The 22,105-nt window shown below is 35.0% G+C and overlaps 1 non-coding gene across 1 annotated transcript; it reads left to right on the top strand.

Moving 5' to 3' along the window:
- The first annotated feature begins 14,999 nt into the window (after window positions 1-14,999).
- Window positions 15,000-15,106, top strand: LOC131173507 (small nucleolar RNA R71). The gene has a single exon (XR_009143823.1). It is a non-coding gene; the product is annotated as a small nucleolar RNA R71 (small nucleolar RNA).
- Window positions 15,107-22,105: the final 6,999 nt, after the last annotated feature.

Genomic DNA, 22,105 nt, shown 5'->3' with positions numbered 1-22,105 from the left:
ATCCAACTTTGTTCAGTAATTTGGTTAAGTTAAGTTCATAATTTGGTCTAACTTTCTTCATATGAAATGTTCTACTATGTCTTAGGTTTCCATCGGTTCAAGAATCGCCTAAATCCGAGTTTTCTAGAAAGAGTTATAGCCATTGGAACTTTACTGCTCAATAGCAATTCTGCAGAGTTGCAGGTTCAATAACTCAACTTTGCTCAATAATTTGACTAGGTTAATGGCATAATTTGGGGTGATGTTCTTCATGAAAGTTTTAGGTCTATATCTTATCTAATTACAGTTACTGTTCATTTGGTCAGTTTGGTGCAGTGGCAGCCTGCTCTCATTTCACTTTGGTCAATTGTTTCACTAAGTTTTGGTCAGTTTTTGGTCATGGTTCCTTAATGAAAATTGTGCCATTTTATGTCTATTTTCATCCCCAATTGGTGGCATATCAATTGGACTTGTAAAATTTGAGTTTTGGTCCTTCAAAGTAGGTTTGGTCATGCTGCCAGCAGCATGACCATTTGACCTACGAATTTGGTTTTCATTCCAACAATTCCCACACATCTCTTTTGGTCATTATTGACCATTTTTCATCTCATAATAGACCAAAGTCATCATTTAAGTATTTCTCCAAAATTTGGTTCACAAACCCTAAGGGTTAAGGACCTAATTCTTCAATAGCTTCAAATCATGAACTCAAAGTGTATAAACATCATCTACACTCTCAATCAAACTTGCTTACATATTTAATTGCATCCAAACCCATCAAATCCTATTCATCTCTAACATGGACGAATTTCATGGGTTGCTATACATGCATGATTTTTATTTTTTTTTTTTCATTTGTTTCTAAAATAATTCATCCACATGAACTCAACTTCAAGCATTTATACTAAAGAAAGAGATTTGATTAACTTACCTCAAATTATGAATTTTCTACTTCTTCAAACCTCCTTCCTTTCCTCTTCTTTCACTTTCAACTATCAACCCAAGATGAAATTTCAATATTTAGTATTAAGGATTATGAAAATCATGAAGGAAAGTAAGGTCTTGATGAGCTTTTAAGGTATGTTAATGGAGGAAAAATGAGAGAGTTAGGGAGAGGAGATGGGGCGTCACTTTAGGAAGAAGAAGAGGTTTCTAATAATTTTTTTTTCTTTTCTTTCCTTTATACGTTTTTTGCTTATGGAAGACCACTAGAATTTCTAATTAATTAATTAAATTAATTAGTTTAGTTATGGCATCATGCATGAGGTCATGCATGATGTCATCACCCTTTTACTTTTTGATTTTTTCCTTTTTTTTTCTATTTTTCTATTAGTTCTTTAATTTAATTCTTGATTCCGAAATTTTTGTTTCTTTGATTTTATTTGACAGTTAGGTCAGGAGTCAGCTCTCGGGGTTAATTGACCAAATTGCCCCTCGCCGGTTCATCCCGGTTTGTAAATAATCCAATATTTCTTCCGGCTCCCTGACCTAATTATTTGACTGGCTTAACAGTTCTTTTTCGTGATTTTCTCTTTTCCACTGTGTTTATAAGGGTCCTAAGCACCGCAGCATCACTTTTTACGGTTCGAAATTTGAGTTTAAAACGACTTCGCAGTCGTTCCCGAGGAGGTCACCTATCGCTGTGACTCTCGGCTCGTTTAACTTCTTATGTTCTGTTTTTCTTGTTTATACTTAACTAATTGGACATTACTAATTATTTGTATTTATGGCTTCTCTAGTTGTCTTAGGTGTGGTTCTAATCCCCTTAATTGTCCGGACCGACACCGGTCACCGGAATAGTGAAATATACCAGGCTATACAAATGGGGGTGTTACAAGTAGTATGCCCTAGAGCATATCATTTAGTATGTATCTTGTACATGTTTTTATTAATAAAAGGCATTTCCACTTTTCTGTTTACATAAGATATTTATGTGTAATAGAAAAGGTCCATTGATATTTTGTTAGAAATTCTATTCTTAAGTTGTTAAGAATATGAGTGACAGTATTTCTAGTACAAAGTATCATAAATAGGTTCATAATCGAGGATACTTCATAATAAGGACATGACTTATCCAGAATGATTGTATTCATGTTTGTTCCCAAGTTAGTTATATGAGATATAAATAAGATGGAATGGTGAGTCTCATGCCATATGACAAACATGATAGGCACTTATAAATGATAAGTAGGCCGAACCTGTGACACTTATGACAAGCACATGAAGTTTACTCTTGTCAATGTTTTGTCATAAATCATATCAGTGCATATAATCTTTAGACCTGAGATAGCACAATTATCTTTTATATAGGTAGTTTGAGTTTGATACTGCTTTCATACTTGTACTGTGTATGGGTATATGGGCATGTGTTGGCTCCTACTAGTTATATATGGAGGTAGGTGTTGATCAAGATGGAATATGTTCCTCTAAGTAAATAGAGATAAAATCCTATGTTCATTTAATTGTTCTTGATGTTTCAAGTTCCTGGCCAGGACAGATAGATTTAATCAGAAAAGAGTTTCTGATGAGAAAATCTTTTAATTAAGAACTGGAATTAAAAGAGAACATAATATTCATAGCAAATGGAGTTTGACATAAACCATGACTCCAGCTTGAGTTGGGATTTTGTAATAGAGAGATTCTAGTGCATGGTAACATATGATTATAGGTTCATTTAAGGTAAACCTTATTACTGATTGGGTGGCCATGGCATACTATGTTAGCTGTCAACCATGGTCTATGAGGTGCATAAAATGATTTAGGGAAATCATTTATGGTAAGAAAGAGTTCTGATGATATTAAGAGTTAATATCATATCTCATTGCCAATTAGTGATGAGCTTAGTAAGTCACACACATGCATAAGTTATCACCTAATTAAATATGATTTAATTAATTAATTAAAGAGTTTAATTGATTAATTAAATAGGTTTGGTTTGCAATTAGATTGCAAAGTCCCTAGCATGATGATTTGGCCCAACCGCAAGTGCACGGGTCGTACAAGTAATATAGAAAAGATATCATTCCCACGAGGAGTTGTGTTAATGATTGAATTTTTGATATAAAAGTTCTAACTAATTTGGACTATTTTTGAAATTAAAGTAATAAATTGATGGCTATTGAGATGTGAATTCTATGTGTGTGAAATTTATAATCTATCCAACAATGTATTAATTAAACTAAAATTGCATCAAATTGAAATAAGCAAGTTGAAATATGGCAAAATTTAAAATGGCAAGCAATTAAATTCGATTAGAAATTAACAATGATAAAAAGGCGATTCCGGAGTTCGGGAGTTCATATTCAAGCTATTTTGGGATTTTAAATTGGTTATCCAATCTTGTGGAACTTACGGGTTTTAAGGAGATTAATTCTTAAATCCCTTGAATACCCTTTCGATTGAGACAAAGAGTGCCTTAATCAATCTAATCCTACTTTCGTGGAGTTAGAGTTAATTAAGACCCATTAAGTTCTTTAATTAATCTGTAAATCCTCTTAATCCTTAGTCTATTTCTAGATCTAAGTTAATTAAGTCCAATTTCTTGATTATCTATCACAAGGCTTTCTCCTTTCGGTGCCTCAACCATGGATTAAGAACATCACTTAATGGGATCCTACACTAAGCATGTCATTAAGCACACAATAAATGAATAAAACTCATTAAGACCACAAAATATGGATTACCCAATCAAAATCCACAAAATATCTCAAATATTACATCCCTTACTCCAGAATCTATTTAAAACTACTCACTATCCATAATATTTACAAGATATTGTGAGTTAATATGGAAATAAAGCTTTAATCTAAGCTAAGAAACAAAAAACCCAATACTAGAAAGGTAGGAAAAATGTAAGAAAAGAAAGAAATCTCCAAATCTGGTTGGAAATGGTATGGGAGACGTTTGTGACCCTTCAGCTGCTGCCCTCTCCTCTTTCTTTTCTTCCCCTTTTTTTTCTTCCTCCCCTTCTAAAATGGGATAAGGGGCTATTTATAACTTTTTCTGAAATGGAGCTCTAAAATGGTGTGTTTGAGGTGAGATTTTCTGAGGGAATCTTCTGCCAGCTCATTAATGAAGTCTTTGTGGGACTGCATAAGTCATGCAGTCCCTTATGCAGTTTTCGGCTGGTTTCTGGCTCTCTTATGCGAAATTGCATGACCAAGCGCATAAGTTATGCACAATTCTGTGAGGCTGCATAAGGGAGGTACGAATCTGCATAAGTTATGCGGCAACTTATGCACAATTCGGCAGGTATTGGAACCGTGTTTCTTCTCCTTATGCAGATCTGCATAACTTATGCGGCAAGTTATGCGCAATTTGGCCAATGCATACTTCAACTTTGAAACTTGTTTTTGACATCTTTGGCTGCAGAAATCATTCCTCAAAAGTAAAATTTCATTTTAGTCCTTCAAAAACACCATTTTTCCTACAAAACAAAGTAAAATTTACAAATTAATCCAAAATTGACAATTATGAAAAACTAACTAAATAACTAATGAAATTAGCTAAAAGTGACTAATAATCAAATAAAATGGCTATGAAATTAAACTTAAATGATTATGCAAAATGTATGCATCAAATACCCCCAAACTCAAGCTTTTGCTTGTCCTGAAGCAAACTTTAAAATGTGATGCAAATTTTTTTTTTTTTTGGGGTGTCTTATCCAAAGAGCTATGAAAATCACCTACTAAAATAACTTAACACATCTTTAGCCATACCAGCAATCCATATACCTATCCTTCAAAATGCAAAGAATCTAATGCTTATCCAAGCTTTCACCGCTTAGCCATCAAGTCAATTATCATTCAAAATTCCCAAACCAACCAATCAAAAGAGAGAGTCATGCTCAAAAGGAATTCTAGGACAATCAATAGTCAAAGTGTCTCTATATAGAATGATAGAATTGAATGAATGGATAATTTTCCAATCCCATAGGCAAATTCCCTACTCCTATCTCCACTAATGTAGCAAGTACTATCAAGAGATCAAAGGCCTTTTTAGGGATGTAATGGGGCTATGGGGTTCAAAATGAGGCTAAGAAGAAAAAGGGGTAAAAAAGAATTCAATAGCATGAGAATATTTTCAATTTTGAAACATAAGGTACACTTCTTATTTTATTATATTTTTTTTTCTTTTTTTCTCTTTTTCTTTTTTATATATATAGAGGGGAGAAATACGCAATGAGAATTATCAAGTGCTAGCATATTTTACAAAACATATAAAAATGGAGGGACATTTTGATATTTTAAACTTGTATCTTGCATTTTCTTTTGATGATTGTCCCTAAAATTGCCACCCCCAAACTCATTTCTTTTAATACTTTGGGTAGATTTCTTTCAATTTGAATGGCAATAATGAAAAGCACATATACTAGCACTTTTACAAGATGACAAGCATTTCTTCTCTCTTTTATTGTATATATTTTTTTCTTTTCTTTTCTTTTTCTTTTTTTTTTTATGTACCTACTATGATAAATAATTATTCTCATGAAAAGGGTTGGAGTGTTTGGTTCATTGGCTAGGTAGCAATAAGGGTTTTAAGAAAAATTAGGAATAACACAGCTCAAAGGGGTTTGCAAGGGTCAATTTTAATTAGGAAAAGGGCCAAAGGTTTAAAATGAGAAGGTTTAAATCAAAGAATGCCTAATCATCTCTCTTTTCAAGTACAAGCTGGTATTTCGCCTTGAAAGGTTTAGAAAATTTGTTCTAGGATTAGTGAGACATCATTTAACTACCTTATATCCAATAACTCCCTCTAAACACTCCAATCTCTAAAGGACTAGTTGGGTGGCTTTTTAGCTAAGAAGATATAGGCAAGGGATAGACACTTCAAAACTTTGCACCTCTTAGGAAACTTTCAATCCACAAACCTAACTAAAGGTAAGTCAAATCACTCTCATAGGCAACTTTTCAATACTCAAGGGATTTGGCAAAAGATTTTAATGCATGATGCATGATTCCTAAAAATGAGCAATGCATTAACTAAATGGGGGAAATCTATTTGTCTATTTGTGTGCAATGTGTACAATTTCTAAGTGATGTATAATGTGTGTGTAAATGTGTTATGTATATGTATGTATGGATGTATATGTAAAATATTTACAATATATGTAAATGGAATGGGATGAGATGTTCCTATACTCAATATGTGCAAAATGTAGCAAAAATCAAAATGCACACCCCCAAACTCAAAATTGGACATTGCCTTCAATGTCTCAAGCAGTGCATTATCAAAACTCAAAGTAAACAGGAATTACCAGGAATTGCGAAATAGAAGAGCAAAAAGAATGAGTTACCAGGTATAGAGCAGATGAGAATTCAAGAGATAATGGTGATGCATAAGAAGCTGCATAGGTTATGCAGAATAAAATGCTGTACAGAACTGGTGCATGAGGAGGGGGCATAAGCTGTGCGGTTCTGCATGAGTGGCAATAAGGACTGCACAGGCTATGCAGAACATTTGCATAAGGGGATTCACAGCCCGTGCAATATATTCAAAAGCTGCTGCATGATGATTAGCAAGGAAAAATGTGCAAACACCAATAGAAGCATGCAAATATATACAGTGTATGGACAAGTATGCACAAAAGGTTAGTAAAGGCAATGAAAATCAATGAAAAACTAATGGAATAGCCATCCAATAGAACTTCAAGAAAAACAGAATTCAAGGAAAACTAAAATTGTTTGAACATATGCAAAAAGAAAAACGCCTAGAAGTTTGAACAAAAGCAAAATAAAAACTAATCTAATTCCATTGTTTTGCCCTTGTCCAAAGATGCTGCTAAAGGACTGGTTGGAGCTGGCTGCTGTCGAAGTGATGGTTCTGGAGGAGGTGATGGAGGTGGAGGTGGCATTCCCAGAAAAACCATGAGCTGCTTCATCATCTCTTTTAATTCTTTCTGCTTATCTCTGGTTTCCATGACAAAATCAAAGAGTTGATCATGACGATCCTTGAGGGTATCAAGACCAGATTCAAGCTTTCTATCCACAAAATATATATCATCACTAAGCGTTTCAAGATAGGTGAATAAGGCTTTAGTGTTGAAGGGAGGAGGTGCTGTGGATGAAGAGGGTTCAGCTGCAGAAGGTGTAGGTCGTGCGTAATCTGGCCGGGATGTCCTGCGTGCATCGAGTGGGTGGTGTAGGTTCAGCAGAATGTTGTTGGACTGGTGGGATAGATTGTACCTCTGGTTGTGCAGTGGGTCTTGTGTCTGCTGCTGGTTGTGCAGTGTCAGAAGGTGGCAAACTGAATCCAGTTTTGGATAGGTGTGTAGCATCAAAATATAGAGTGTCTGAAAGTGCTGGTAGAGGATGCTCTCCCGGATTAAAACCAAAATGCTTGGCTATAACAGTTATGAGCCCACCCATGACTATGTCACCTATGGATTTGGTGGCAATATGTAACACATGCTCACAAAAGAAGTAATCAGGAGAAACTTTGACTTTGTGAAAAGCACACCATAGCATGAACAATTCAGATTTTCCAACAGCACCAGAACTAGTTCCTCTGCCCAAGATAGTGCTAGCAATAAGCCTATGGATAAATCTAAGTGCAGGGTCTAGTATTTGAGAGGTCTTGGATCTGCCAGCAGAAAAACTCTGAGGTTGGTTTGTGATAATCCTCCAAAACTGAGCAGCATTCCAAACACCTTTGTTTGCTACCTCTACGCCTGTATATGGTACCCTAAATAGTCCATCAATTGCAAACCCAAAAATGCTATGAAATTGGTCTAATGATAGCTCTCTATTTTGCCCCAAACATCTAAATTTCATAGTTGGCTTGTAATCTATCTCATGCAATTTTTAGGGTAGCAGAGAATGAGGAAATAAATTTCAAAACTAGAGCTGGATAAACTATTTCTTGCTTATGCACAAATTCCATCCAACCTAAGCCATTAAGGTAGGCAACAACATTGTCAAATAAACCAACTGATTGGAGGGCATCCGCAGAAATGTACCTTGTGGGTTGCACCCTCCTTTCCTTAAGTCTCTTAAAGGCTGCCTTGTGAGCTGCATCAGGAAGGGGCCAAGGTAGTTTTGATACCTGTGATGCTGCTGACATTTGCTTTTTGCTGGAAGAGGGTGATTTGGCCTGTGGGGTAGAGGTAGAAATGCCAGCCTCATGTCGTGTGGAGGTTGAAGTTTTGGGGTTTTTGGGTGGAGGCTCTGATAGTGGAGTGGTGGGTGGTTCTTTACGTTTTGTGAGAGGAGGTGCAGAAGCCATGGGTCAGGTGGATTTTGACCTGATTTTTCTCTTATAAGTGGCTGTGGGAGGTGGTGGAGGGGTTTCTTGTGGAGGGGAATCGGGGTTGGGAGGCCGCATTGCCAAGGGCGAGACTTGGAGAGGGGAGGTTTGAGGGGAATGAGGAGGCGATTCCATGGGGTTGTCGATAGTGAGAATGGAGGAGGTGATGGAGAAAGTAAAAGATGCAGAGGGAAGTTAGGGCAAAGGCGGCGAAAAGAATAGTGGAGAGGAAGGATGATGCCGAGAAAAATGGTCGTGGGGGGAAAGGCGTGAACAGGAACGTCGGGAAGTGGAGGTGGGAAAGTGGATGCCGAAAAAAATTTTTTGATTTGAACAGAACATGTGTAAAACTGCATAAGGGGAGAATGGGTGTGCATAACTTATGCACTCTCTTATGCAGGTTTCGGTGGAAGATAAGGAGTGTGAAAAATTGATTATGCAAGAGTGCATAGCTTATGCGCTGACTTATGCAAGTTTCGGCTAAAAATGGAAGTGTAGGAATTGTGGTCATGCAAAAGTGCATCAGCCGTGCACTCTCCTTATGCAAGTCTCGGCAAGTTTTTGATTTCTAGAAAGTGTGGTCATGCGGAAGTGCATAAGCTATGCGCTCCCTTATGCAAGTCTCGGCAAGTTTTGGATTTCAGAGAAATTGGTCATGCAGAAGTGCATAAGCTATGCGCTCTCCTTATGCAAGTCTTGGCAAGTTTTTGATTTCCAGAAAGTGTGGTCATGCGGAAGTGCATAAGCTATGCGCTCCCTTATGCAAGTCTCGGCAGGTTTTTGGAATTCAGAATTGGTGGTTATGCGGAAGTGCATAACTTATGCACTTCCTTATGCAGATTTCGGCAGAAAGAGAAAATGCAGGATTTGAAGTCATGCAGAAGTGCATAAGTCATGCACACACTTATGCAAGTTTCGGCAGATATGAAATATGACAAAAATGTGGCTATGCAGAATTGCATAAGCTATGCACATCCTTATGCAGTTTGCAACAGAGATGAAAAATGGCAAGAATTGTGGTTATGCGGGATTGCATAAGCTATGCACATTCTTATGCAGTTTTTAGCAAGATGAGAAAATGGCAAAATTTGTGATCTAAAAGCTGCATAAGCTATGCAGTTACTTATGCACAATTCAACAAGATTGAGATTACAATTGAAAATGAATTGCAAGTTTGAAAAATACACTAGAATGCATAAATGTAATTCTATAAAGCATAAATCATGAGAAATTATCACCCAAAAACCCATCAATATATACAAAATCCATCACAATTGCATCAAACAAGCTTGTAGAAGTGAGTTTTGCATAAGAGGCATTTGTGAATCATGCCATTTCAATTCAAATTCTGCCAATCAACATTTAGCACATTAAGACTCAATAAAATCTGCATAAAGTTGCATCTATCCACAAATGAGAATGGACTCCCCAAGTTATGCCAAGAAAATGCAGTATGTCCACCTTGAATCTCATAACCCAAATAAGCTTAAAACTACAAACATGACCCACTTACCATCATATTAACATGATAAGCATAAATACTTAAAAGTTACACACCCAACCTCACAAAGAAACATAAGCCATGTGCTGCAGACCCTTCTTTGCTGCAAATTTCATTTTTCTGCATAAACCAAGTAGCAAACCCGCATGTGTTATGCAAGAAAATGAATCAATCCTAGGAGAGTTGAAGGACATAATTTCAGATTAAGAGTCACTCCCCAGCAGTTCACCAACCTTCCTCCATTGAAATACATCTACAAGGGACAAGATTCAACAATGTCAAAAATTGAATTTGGGGAGATTTAAGATAAAAACAAAAGCAATGTAAATAAAAGTAAATCAACAAAAGGAAAATAAAAGAACTTGGGATGCCTCCCAAGAGGGCTAATTTATAGTCCTTAGCTGGACTCTTCATGCATTTCACTAAAAAAAGGTGAGGGATTGGAGAGCTTATAACAGCTTGCTCCCTTTATTGGGTCTCCAGTTATGTAATGTTTCAATCTATGCCCATTGACCTTAAAATTCCCAGATTTTTCACTCCAAATTTCAATTGCTCCATAAGGGAAAACCTTAGAAACTCTATATGGACCAGTCCACCTTGATTTAAGTTTTCCAGGGAACAATTTCAATCTTGAGTTGAACAACAAAACTGAATCACCCTCTTTAAATTCCTTTTTTCTAAGATGCTTATCATGCCAAACTTTAGTTCTTTCTTTGTAAATACGGGCACTTTCATAAGCATCCATCCTTAATTCTTCAAGTTCATTAAGTTGCAATAGCCTTTTCTCACCAGCTTTATTGAGATCAAAATTCAAGGTCTGAATGGCCCAATATGCTCTATGTTCTAGCTCCACAAGTAAATGACAAGACTTACCATACACCAACCTAAAGGGAGTAGTTCCTGTAGGGGTTTTGTAAGCAGTCCTATAAGCCCATAAAGCATCATCTAGTTTGATAGACCAATCTTTCCGAGAATTGCTCACTGTTTTCTCCAAGATATGTTTGAGTTCTCTGTTAGAAATTTCAACTTGACTTGAAGTTTGAGGGTGGTATGGGGTAGCTATCTTGTGCACTACACCATACTTCCTCATTAAGCTCTCAAATTGCTTATTACAAAAATATGAACCCCCATCACTAATTACAGCCCTTGGAGCTCCAAATCTACTCAAAACAAATTTCTTCAAGAATTTCACTACCACTCTAGCATCATTAGTTGGAGTTGCAATAGCTTCCACCCACTTTGACACATAGTCAACTCCAACTAGAATGTATTTATTACCATATGAAGGAGGAAATGGCCCCATAAAATCTATTCCCCAGACATCGAATAATTCCACTTCAAGAATATCATTTAGGGGCATTTGATCTCTTTTTGACAAATTTCCACTCCTTTGACATTTATCACATTCCAACACAAATTTCCTCACATTCTTAAAAAGATTTGGCCAAAAGAAACCAGCTTGCAAAATTTTACTAGCTGTTTTAGAGATTCCAAAATGTCCTCCATAATCAGAAGCATGGCAATGATGCATAACACTCTGTGTCTCCTCATCAGGAATACATCTTCTTATTAAACCATCACAGCATCTCCTAAAGAGTAAAGGATCATCCCATCTATAAAATTTTGCCTCATGCAAAAATTTTTTCTTTTGTTGCCATGTCATTCCTAGAGGTAAGACTCCATAAGATAGATAATTCACCAAGTCTGCATACCAAGGTAGTTTAGCAACAAGAGAGAAAAGTTGTTCATCCAAGAAAAACTCATCAATAGGGACTTCATCCATTTCTTCATCATCCAATTTCAACCTACTAAGATTATCCGCAACTACATTTTCAGCTCCCTTCTTATCTCTAATCTCTAAATCAAACTCTTGTAGCATCAGAATCCACCTAATGAGCCTAGGTTTAGCCTCCTTTTTACGGAGTAAATACCTGATGGCTGCATGATCTGAAAATATAACCACCTTTGAGTCAATAATGTAAGGTCTGAACTTTTCCAATGCAAAGACAATTGCTAAGAATTCCTTTTCAGTTATTGCATAATTTGTTTGAGCCTCATCCAGTGTTCTACTAGCATAATAAATAGCATAAGCCTTTTTGTCCTTTCTTTTGACCAAGAACAGCTCCAATTGCATAGTTGCTAGCATCACACATAATTTCAAAAGGTAGGCTCCAATCGGGCGGTTGCATGACTGGTGCAGTGATAAGAGCTTGCTTTAACCTGCAAAAGGCATCCAAACACTCTTGGTCAAATACAAATGGTATGTCATGACTTAACAAATTAGACAAAGGTTTAGCTATTTTAGAAAAATCCTTGATAAAGCGTCTGTAGAACCCGGCATGTCCTAGAAAACTTCGAATTCCTTTGACATTGGTAGGAGGAGCCATCTTCTCTATCACTTCAACCTTGGCTTTATTAACCTCTATTCCTCTGTTAGACACCAAATGTCCAAGCACTATCCCTTCCTGAACCATGAAATGACACTTTTCCCAGTTTAACACAAGGTCAGTATCTGCACATCTCTGCAAAACTTTAGAAAGGTTAGCCAAGCATATGTCAAATGAAGATCCATAAACAGAAAAGTCGTCCATAAAAACCTCCATTATATCTTCAATGAAATCTGAGAAGATTGCCATCATGCACCTTTGAAAAGTGGCTAGTGCATTACACAACCCAAATGGCATCCTCCTATAAGTAAAGGTTCCATATGGACAAGTGAAAGTGGTTTTCTCTTGATCATTTGGATGGATAGGGATTTGAAAAAAACCTGAGTATCCATCTAAATAGCAAAAATAAGAATGCCTAGCCAGTCTTTCTAACATTTGATCAATGAAGGGAAGTGGAAAATGATCTTTTCTAGTGGCTATATTTAATTTTCTGTAATCTATGCACATTCGCCAACTAGTCACTATTCTGGTGAGAATTAATTCATTATTTTCATTTTTGACCACTGTCATTCCACCCTTTTTTGGGACAACATGTATTGGGCTCACCCAAGTACTGTCTGAGATAGGGTGTATGATCCCTGCATCAAGCAACTTCAAAATTTCCTTTTTAACAACTTCTTTCATATTTCGGTTCAACCTCCTCTGATGTTCAATAGATGGCTTACAATTTTCCTCCAAAATAATTCTGTGCATGCAGAAGTGTGGGCTTATTCCCTTAATGTCATCTATAGTATATCCTAAAACTTTTCTAAATTGCCTCAACACTCTTAACAACTTATCAGCCTCTAATGTACTTAAATTTGCATTTACAATTACTGGATAAGTGTTATTAGTGCCAAGAAATTCATACCTGAGCTGAGAAGAAAGTTGCTTAAGTTCTACCTTAGGTGCATCTTCTTCCTTAAATGATGGTTGCTTAGATTCTACTATTCCCTTTTGTGTGAGTTAAAAAACTGGAGCAGAAATGAATGGTGGACTTCCCTCTAAATGTTGAGCATATGCAGCCACATAAGGGTTGTCATAGTCTATGCCTTCTCCATGAACTAAGCAATTTTCAAGTGGATCTTCTGGATATCTCTTTCTGAAGTGTTCTTCAACCAGCTCATCAATGATATCAATTCTTAAACAAGTATCAGCTTCAGAATGATGCTTCTTCATAGTGTTATTAATATTGAAAACCAATTGATCTTCACCAACTCTAAGAGTCAATTTTTCTCCCTTAACATCAATCAATGCTCCTGCTGTAGCCAAAAAGGGTCTTCCCAAGATAATTGGAATATTAGAATCCTCTTCCATGTCCAAGATGACAAAGTCAACAGGTATATAGAACTTCCCAACCTTCAGAGGCACATTCTCCAAAATCCCTTCAGGATACTTAATTGATCCACTACCAATCAAGAGAAATGTGGGTTGGCTTAAGATCTCCCATATTGAGCTTCTCATAAATGGAGAGGGGCATAAGGCTAACACTAGCCCCTAAATCACATAAAGCTTTTGTAGAACATGATTCCCCAATGTGGCATGGAATTGAAAAACTCCCTGGATCCTTGAGCTTTGGAGGAAGTTTCCTTTGGAGGATAGCACTACATTCTTCTGTCAAAGCTACAGTTTCATGGTCTTCAAGTTTCCTCTTGTTTGAGAGAATTTCTTTTAAGAATTTTGCATAAGAGGGCATTTGTGAAAGAGCATCAATAAAAGGCACATTTATGTATAGATTCTTCAAAAGCTCTAAGAATTTTCCAAATTGCTTATCAAGCTTGGCTTTTTGAAATCTTTGTGGAAAGGGAAGTTGTGGTTTGTAAGGCTCTGGAGGTATATACTTTTCTTCCTTTTCTTCAATTTTCTCTTTACATTTTTCTGCACTTTCTTTCTCACTTTCTTGTTTTTCACCCTCATCAGTTTCTTTCTCATTTTCTCTCTTCTCACTATTTTCACTTTTCTCATTTTTTTCACTCTTCTCATTATTTACAACTTTTCCACTTCTTAAAGTAATAGCTTGACACTTCTCTCTTGGGTTTTCTGGTTGACTTGGAAGTTTTCCAAAAGACTTGGTACCTGAGGAAGATGCTTGTTGTGCAATCTGATTTTCCAATATTCTGTTATGTGTTTGCATCTGTTCTAGCCTTGCTTTCATCTCTCTCATCTCCTCATCATGCTTAGTTTGGTTAGCAAGAATCTGTTGTAATAAAGCTTCTGTGGTGGAACTTTGTTCTTGCTGTTTTGGTGGAGGTGCAGGATTCATGTTTCTTTGGTGAAAATTAGGCAAGGGTTGCCTATTTTGCTGATATGGAATTCCTTGTTGCTGTTGTGGTTGAAAATTCTGATTTGGAACTTGACTTTGCTGATTTTCCCATGAAAAGTTGGGATGATTCCTCCAAGTTGGATTATAAGTTTGAGAGTAAGGATTCCCCATTTGTTTGTTTCCATAATTACCAACATATACAGCTTGCTCTCCATAATCTACTCCACAGCTGGCAGTTCCTTCACCATAAGTAACTTGTTGTGAACTTCCAGATGATGATGATGAACTAACCAACATACTTAAATCTTCCATCTTCTTAGCCAAAACATTTATACGTGCATCAAACTTTGCATTAATCATGTTAAATGGATCAAGGTCATACATTCCAGCAGCTTGCCGCTTTTGAGTTGGAGCTTGTCCTCTTGGACTACTCCAAAGATGAGTATTCTTTGCAATTTTCTCCAATAGCTCATAAGCTTCATCTTCATGCTTCATAATAAATTCTCCTCCTGTTTGAGCATCAATAATCCCTCTAATTGCAGGAGTAACATTGGTGTAGAAATTCTGGTTTATCATCCATTTTGGAATGGCATGATGTGGGCATTGTCTCTCTAATTCCTTCCATCTCATCCATGATTCATAGAGAGTTTCATCTTCTCTTGGTCTAAAAGCTGTCATTTGATTCCTCAATTCTTGAGTTTTTCCTGGTGGAAAATACTGTGCAAGAAATGCATCAGTGAGTTGCTCCCAATTTGTAATGGAGTTGTGAGGTAGTGAATCAAGCCAATCCAATGCTCTATCCTTCAAAGAGAATGGGAATAGCTTAAATCTTGCTGCATCATCAGATACTACAGGTTATTTTTGCATATCACAAATCATAGCAAACTTCTTTAGATGTGTGTATGGATTTTCAGAAGGATGTCCCCCAAATTGGGAATTTTGAATCATTTGAAGAACCCCAAAATCCATCTTGTAACTATTTGCATCAATTCTTGGTCTTGCTATACTTTCTCTCAAGTCATCAAAACGAGGAAAAGCATGATCCATCATACTTCCCCTAGGCACATTAGCATTTACAACTTCTTCACCTTGGGCTACATTTTCATTGTTTCGACCATTTTCAGCATTACCGCCACCAATTCTAATTCTTTCATCAGCCATATGCCTTCAATTTGATTTCTCTCAAGGCTTCTTTCCTTTTTCTGGTTTCTTTCTTGTTGGCTTTACAAAATTTCTCAATTTCAGGATTAAACAATAAGGATGTGTCACTTGTACTTCTAGCTCTTCTCATAAAAGATTAAGAGTACCTGAAAAAGAACAAACAAACACAAAATGAAAAGATAACAAAGATAAAACTATAAACAACAAAAATAATCAAGAATTCAATCTTAAACAAACAACTCCCTGGCAACAGCACCAAAAACTTAATGTGGCCCAACCGCAAGTGCACGGGTCGTACAAGTAATATAGAAAAGATATCGTTCCCACGAGGAGTTGTGTTAATGATTAAATTTTTGATATAAAAGTTCTAACTAATTTGGACTATTTTTGAAATTAAAGTAATAAATTGATGGCTATTGAGATGTGAATTCTATGTGTGTGAGATTTATAATCTATCCAACAATGTATTAATTAAACTAAAATTGCATCAAATTGAAATAAGCAAGTTGAAATATGGCAAAATTTAAAATGGCAAGCATTTAAATTCGATTAGAAATTAACAATGATAAAAAGGCAATTCCGGAGTTCGGGAGTTCATATTCAAGCTATTTTGGGATTTTAAATTGGTTATCCAATCTTGTGGAACTTACGGGTTTTAAGGAGATTAATTCTTAAATCCCTTGAATACCCTTTTGAGTGAGACAAAGAGTGCCTTAATCAATCTAATCCTACTTTCGTGGAGTTAGAGTTAATTAAGACCCATTAAATTCTTTAATTAATCTGTAAATCCTCTTAATCCTTAGTCTATTTCTAGATCTAAGTTAATTAAGTCCAATTTCTTGATTATCTATCACAAGGCTTTCTCCTTTCGGTGCCTCAACCATGGATTAAGAACATCACTTAATGGGATCCTACACTAAGCATGTCATTAAGCACACAATAAATGAATAAAACTCATTAAGACCACAAAATATGGATTACCCAATCAAAATCCACAAAATATCTCAAATATTACATCCCTTACTCCAGAATCTATTTAAAACTACTCACTATCCATAATATTTACAAGATATTGTGAGTTAATATGGAAATAAAGCTTTAATCTAAGCTAAGAAACAAAAAACCCAATACTAGAAAGGTAGGAAAAATGTAAGAAAAGAAAGAAATCTCCAAATCTGGTTGGAAATGGTATGGGAGACGTTTGTGACCCTTCAGCTGCAGCCCTCTCCTTTTTCTTTTCTTCCCCTTTTTTTTCTTCCTCCCCTTCTAAAATGGGATAAGGGGCTATTTATAACTTTTTCTGAAATAGAGCTCTAAAATGGTGTGTTTGAGGTGAGATTTTCTGAGGGAATCTTCTGCCAGCTCATTAATGAAGTCTTTGTGAGACTGCATAAGTGGACTGCATAAGTCATGCAGTCCCTTATGCAGTTTTCGGCTGGTTTCTGGCTCTCTTATGCGAAACTGCATGACAAAGCGCATAAGTTATGCACAATTCTGTGAGGCTGCATAAGGGAGGTACGAATCTGCATAAGTTATGCGGCAACTTATGCACAATTCGGCAGGTATTGGAACAGTGTTTCTTCTCCTTATGCAGATCTGCATAACTTATGCGGCAAGTTATGCGCAATTTGGCCAATGCATACTTCAACTTTGAAACTTGTTTTTGATATCTTTGGCTGCAGAAATCATTCCTCAAAAGTAAAATTTCTTTTTAGTCCTTCAAAAACACCATTTTTCCTACAAAACAAAGTAAAATTTATAAATTAATCCAAAATTGATAATTATGAAAAACTAACTAAATAACTAATGAAATTAGCTAAAAGTGACTAATAATCAAATAAAATGGCTATGAAATTAAACTTAAATGATTATGCAAAATGTATGCATCACATGACTTGAAACCAAACCTAGATTATTGGATGTATAGTATAAGTTAAATTTATATTTAAAGTGTTTAAATATGAATTTAATTAATGAGAAATTAATTAATAGAGATTAATTAATTAATTTATATTTGATATAAAATGATTAGAAGAAGAGAAATAATTATTTTGGGTTAAGAACTCAAAATTAAGACACAGGGGCATTTTGGTCATTTCATAGGGTGACATGTGGCACCATGAGATGGTGACATGTGGCACCATAAGATGGTGACACATGGCACTACACATAAGCTTGCTAAATGTTTTTTAATCATGTAAGATGATTAAAATTAAGATTAAATATAGGTTTGACACTTGGCACAATGTGATTGGGTCAATTAAACCTAGAACCAATCAGAGGGTGACATGTGGCAAGGGTTTAATGTGTTGACCTAGCTATATAAGTGATGTTATGAAAAGAAAATAACACAACCAGCAGCCTCTTTCTTTGGTGCTGCCACCCAAGAAGGTTTCTCTCTTCTTCATCTTCTTCTCTCATCTTTCCAAGAGATTAACAAACAATCTCTTGAATTAAAAATACTAGAAATCGTTTCTAGTGTCCTGTTTACATCTTTAATCTCTTAAAAGGCAGAACTTGATTTTCTAAATAATAGAAAAAGCTTTAGAAGCTGTTCAAGGGCTGCCATAGGTGTTCTTGGTGTGGACAAGCTAGAGGGACAACATCTGGTGTCCTGAAGACGAATCTCAAAGGCGCAAATACACTGCAGTGCATCAAGAGGTTAGTGTGTTTGTTCTTGATTTAATCTAGGATTCTAAAATTAATCTGGTTAATTTTAAAATCTTAAATGGCAAATACAGATCCAAAAACATATTAAAAGAGTTTTAATATGTTGTTTATCATTGAAATTAAATAGATAAAAATAAATCTTGCATGATGCATGTGACCCTAAGTGAAAATTTTTGAATTCAATGGTATAAACTTGTGTTTTTCACGCTTCCGTTCCTTCAAATTAAATATTAAAAATGATATGAATATGTAAATTGGGACTAATGTCCTATTAATATGAAATTAATGGTACCACTGAACAGTACCAGAAAATAGTAACAGTGAATAGTGCTAAAATAATTAAAAATGTTTAATTGCCCATAGTATACCTAGACTTATTTATTTAGTTTGGATAAATCGGTATACCAATTAGGGACTACAGATGCAGTACTGCCTACTGAGAAAATCATGAACTGACAAAATATGTCTGGTATGATTGCTCTACAGGCTATATGCCTACTTACTGGCCATTGTGCCTACTTTATCCGACAGCGGGTCTCGCACCCAGACAGCTGGCCTCATGCCTGACAGACGTATACTAGATAGACATATGGCTATCTAACCAGTATACACCAGTACATCCAGCTTTTATAATTTGTTATAGGTTTCTTGAGCATTAATAAAAATTAATTAAGACTTAAAATACAATAAGTAATCATAAAAGATCCTGATAATGTTAATTGCTTCCAAAGAGCAATAAAAATGTAAAAGACCTAGAAATTATGATTTGCAGATATTCTTTCAATTGTTAAATTATTATTATTATAAATTATGCACCACTAAGCGTTATGCTTAGCGCTTTGGTTTTCCATCGCGTAGGTACTGGAGATCAGTCCCAGCAGCACCACCACCACCAGTAGTGCACTGACACAGCTTTGACCAGATCTGCCACTGTCCAGAGTCACCTCACCGGTCTTTTGTATTTTGGTAGGGCCCATGTATAGACTAGTATTTTGGTTCATTATGTCTAGTTATGATGTATTTCATTTTGGACTTGTAATTAAACTTTGAGATTGGAATGAAAACTTGTAATTTATTATCTATGAATTTCTATATGAATGCAGTAGATGATACTTCATTTTTAGATCTCATAAATAATTGTAAATGATATGATAAAAGAGAATATGATATAGAAATGTGTGAAATGAATATGGACATGTTAACAGGTGATTAGTGGAACCCGCCAGATGCTAATAAAACAGGAGAGGCTCTGTCCGGGTCTCCACAGAAATAAGTTATAAAAAAAAAAAATTTTACATGTTACACTCATTTCATATGGGCATTTTATGGTAGTTTTGCATCCATTTTGCCCTTATATTTTAGTATATTTTATGTTTTTAGCTTTATTTTAGCTTATTTGTTAACTTTAGATACTTTATATTTGATTTTTATAATTTTGTTGTTTTTGATAGGATTTTGTGGCAAATCAAAGATTAATGAGTGCATTAGGAAGTGATTTGAAGAAATTTGGAGTTCTTTAAGCATGGAGGAAAGTTGAAGAAATCAAGCCTTGAAAGAGCAAGTTAGCCAAAATTTGCTTGAGACTTTGCTTAAGATCCTGCTTAGGGTAAAGCGGCAGTGCTTAAGGTGCAGCACAAGTCAAGCATGAGCAGAAAAGTCCATTTTATTCCAAGTCTGTTGAGATCTGCTGAGGGTCTGCTTAACCTTAAGCAGACAGTGCAACCAGAGGCTGAAATTTGCTAAGAAGCTGCTTAGGGTTAAGTCGTACCCTAAGCAGACTGCTAGAACGTGAATAATGCTGCTGACTTGGATAATTTTACACCTCATTTCCTATCCACTCCTTGGCTCCTTTTTACTTTTAGGGAAACTTTTTAGGACCATATAAATTCATCATTTTCTAGTTTTTGCCATAAGAGGAAACGGGAGGAAACAAAAAGGAAAGAAATATAAATAGAGAGAGAGGAGAACGCCATTTTTTCTGGGGAGGAGCTGCTGCAACCACCTTTTGGAGCTCCAGAAATCAGAGTTTTGAGTTCTTCTACCTGGGTTTTTCTATTTCAGTCCTCTTATCATGTTTTTTCCATCAATCTTTCTTGTAAATACCATTATGAATGAGTAAACTCTTTAGATTTCAGAGTTGGGAAATATGTTTTAGATTAATTTGTGGATTTGGATTGGGTATTTCCTTATTTTACATAAATACGAGTTTTGATTCCTTCCTTGTGTTCTTGATTTACTTACCTAATGTTGGTACCCATTGGGTATTGTGTTAATCTTTGATTGAAGGACCGAAAGGTGAAAGTCATTGATAGATAATCAAGGATTGGAACTTAAAATCACCTAGATTTAGAAATAAACTAGGATTTTAAAAGGAATTAATGATTGGTTACAAAACTTAATGGGTTTTAAAGTAATCAAATAACATACGAAAGTAGGTTTGGTTATTTTAGAACACACTTTGGTGTGCTTGAAAAAGATATCAAAGGAATTTAGAATCAATTTCCTTCAAACTCTATTTTTCCCTTAAAATTGGAATACCCAAGACAAATCTCAATTAATTTATGTATAAACCCCTAACTCTGGAATCACTTTTAACATAATTAGACTTTGATTTAAATTATCCATTATTAATTTAGTTTAAATGCAAACTAGATTTAGAATTTATTTGTTTGCTCTTTACCCATTCTAATTAGATTAATCAATTTACTTTGCTCATTTACATTTACCACTTATTCATTAATCATTAGCCCAAATAATCGCTTCATTCATAGTTTGATACTCAAACGGCAAATCCTCATGGGAACGATACTTGACTCATCACTCTATTACTTGAGACGACCAGTATACTTGCGGATTCGCCCCATCACTAGACATGGATTACTACTTTTAAATGATATTAAAAGCTTACAATAGATATGATAAAACAAGATAGGGTGCTCCGGCACCGAATGTGGCATTTCTTGCTCGGCTATACAGTGGACGGGTAAGGGGCGTCACAATTAATTAATCTCTATATTTTTATATCGCGTACTCTTTAATCCCTCTGGTCATTTTAAGTGTTAGTTTAAATTTTATTCAATTCTTGTAAATTTAAAAATACAGCTATAGATTCCATTTATTTTTTAAGTTTAAAACTATTTAGTCTTTATTTTTTAAGTTTAAAACTATTTAGTCTATGTAATGGCAAATTCTCTCTTTTAAATATATTGACTAATAGAAAAATTGATTTAAAATGGACAGAGAGACTAAAGAGTAGACAAAACAAAAATATAATGACTAACTAATATATTTTTCAAAATAAGAGACCAAGTAATTAGCATCATTAAATAGAGGGATTAAATAGTATTTTAAAAAAAAAATAAAATATAGCTATTTATAATTTAAATTTAATTTTATATAAAAGTCAGTTATTTTATGTGTAAATTAAAGTTAAAATTTTAGATGTTATTTTATAATTTTTCATTATTATTATTATTATTATTATTATTATTTGGGAGAATTATTATTTAGTCTATATATTTTAATAAAACTAATTATTTAATTCTCATATTTTGAAAAATACATTAGTATTAGTTTCTATGTGTTTTTATCCACTTAATTACTCTTAATTAGTTCATTTGGTTATTTTAGGTGTTAGTTTGAATTCGATTTAGTCCATGTAATTTGAAATACATAATTATATAGTCCCTCTATTTTCTACGCTTTGAAATCTTTAGTCCCTGTAATAATAATTTCTCTTTTCATTGAATATATTAACTAAAAAAAAACTTGATTTAAACTTGATGGAGGGACTAAAAAGTATATAAAAAAATACAAAAACTAAATCATATATTTTTCAAAATAAGAAAATTAAGTAGTTTA

Source organism: Hevea brasiliensis, chromosome 14 (assembly GCF_030052815.1).
Source record: "Hevea brasiliensis isolate MT/VB/25A 57/8 chromosome 14, ASM3005281v1, whole genome shotgun sequence".
NCBI lineage: Eukaryota > Viridiplantae > Streptophyta > Magnoliopsida > Malpighiales > Euphorbiaceae > Hevea > Hevea brasiliensis.
This window is presented reverse-complemented; position numbering and strand designations above follow the sequence as displayed.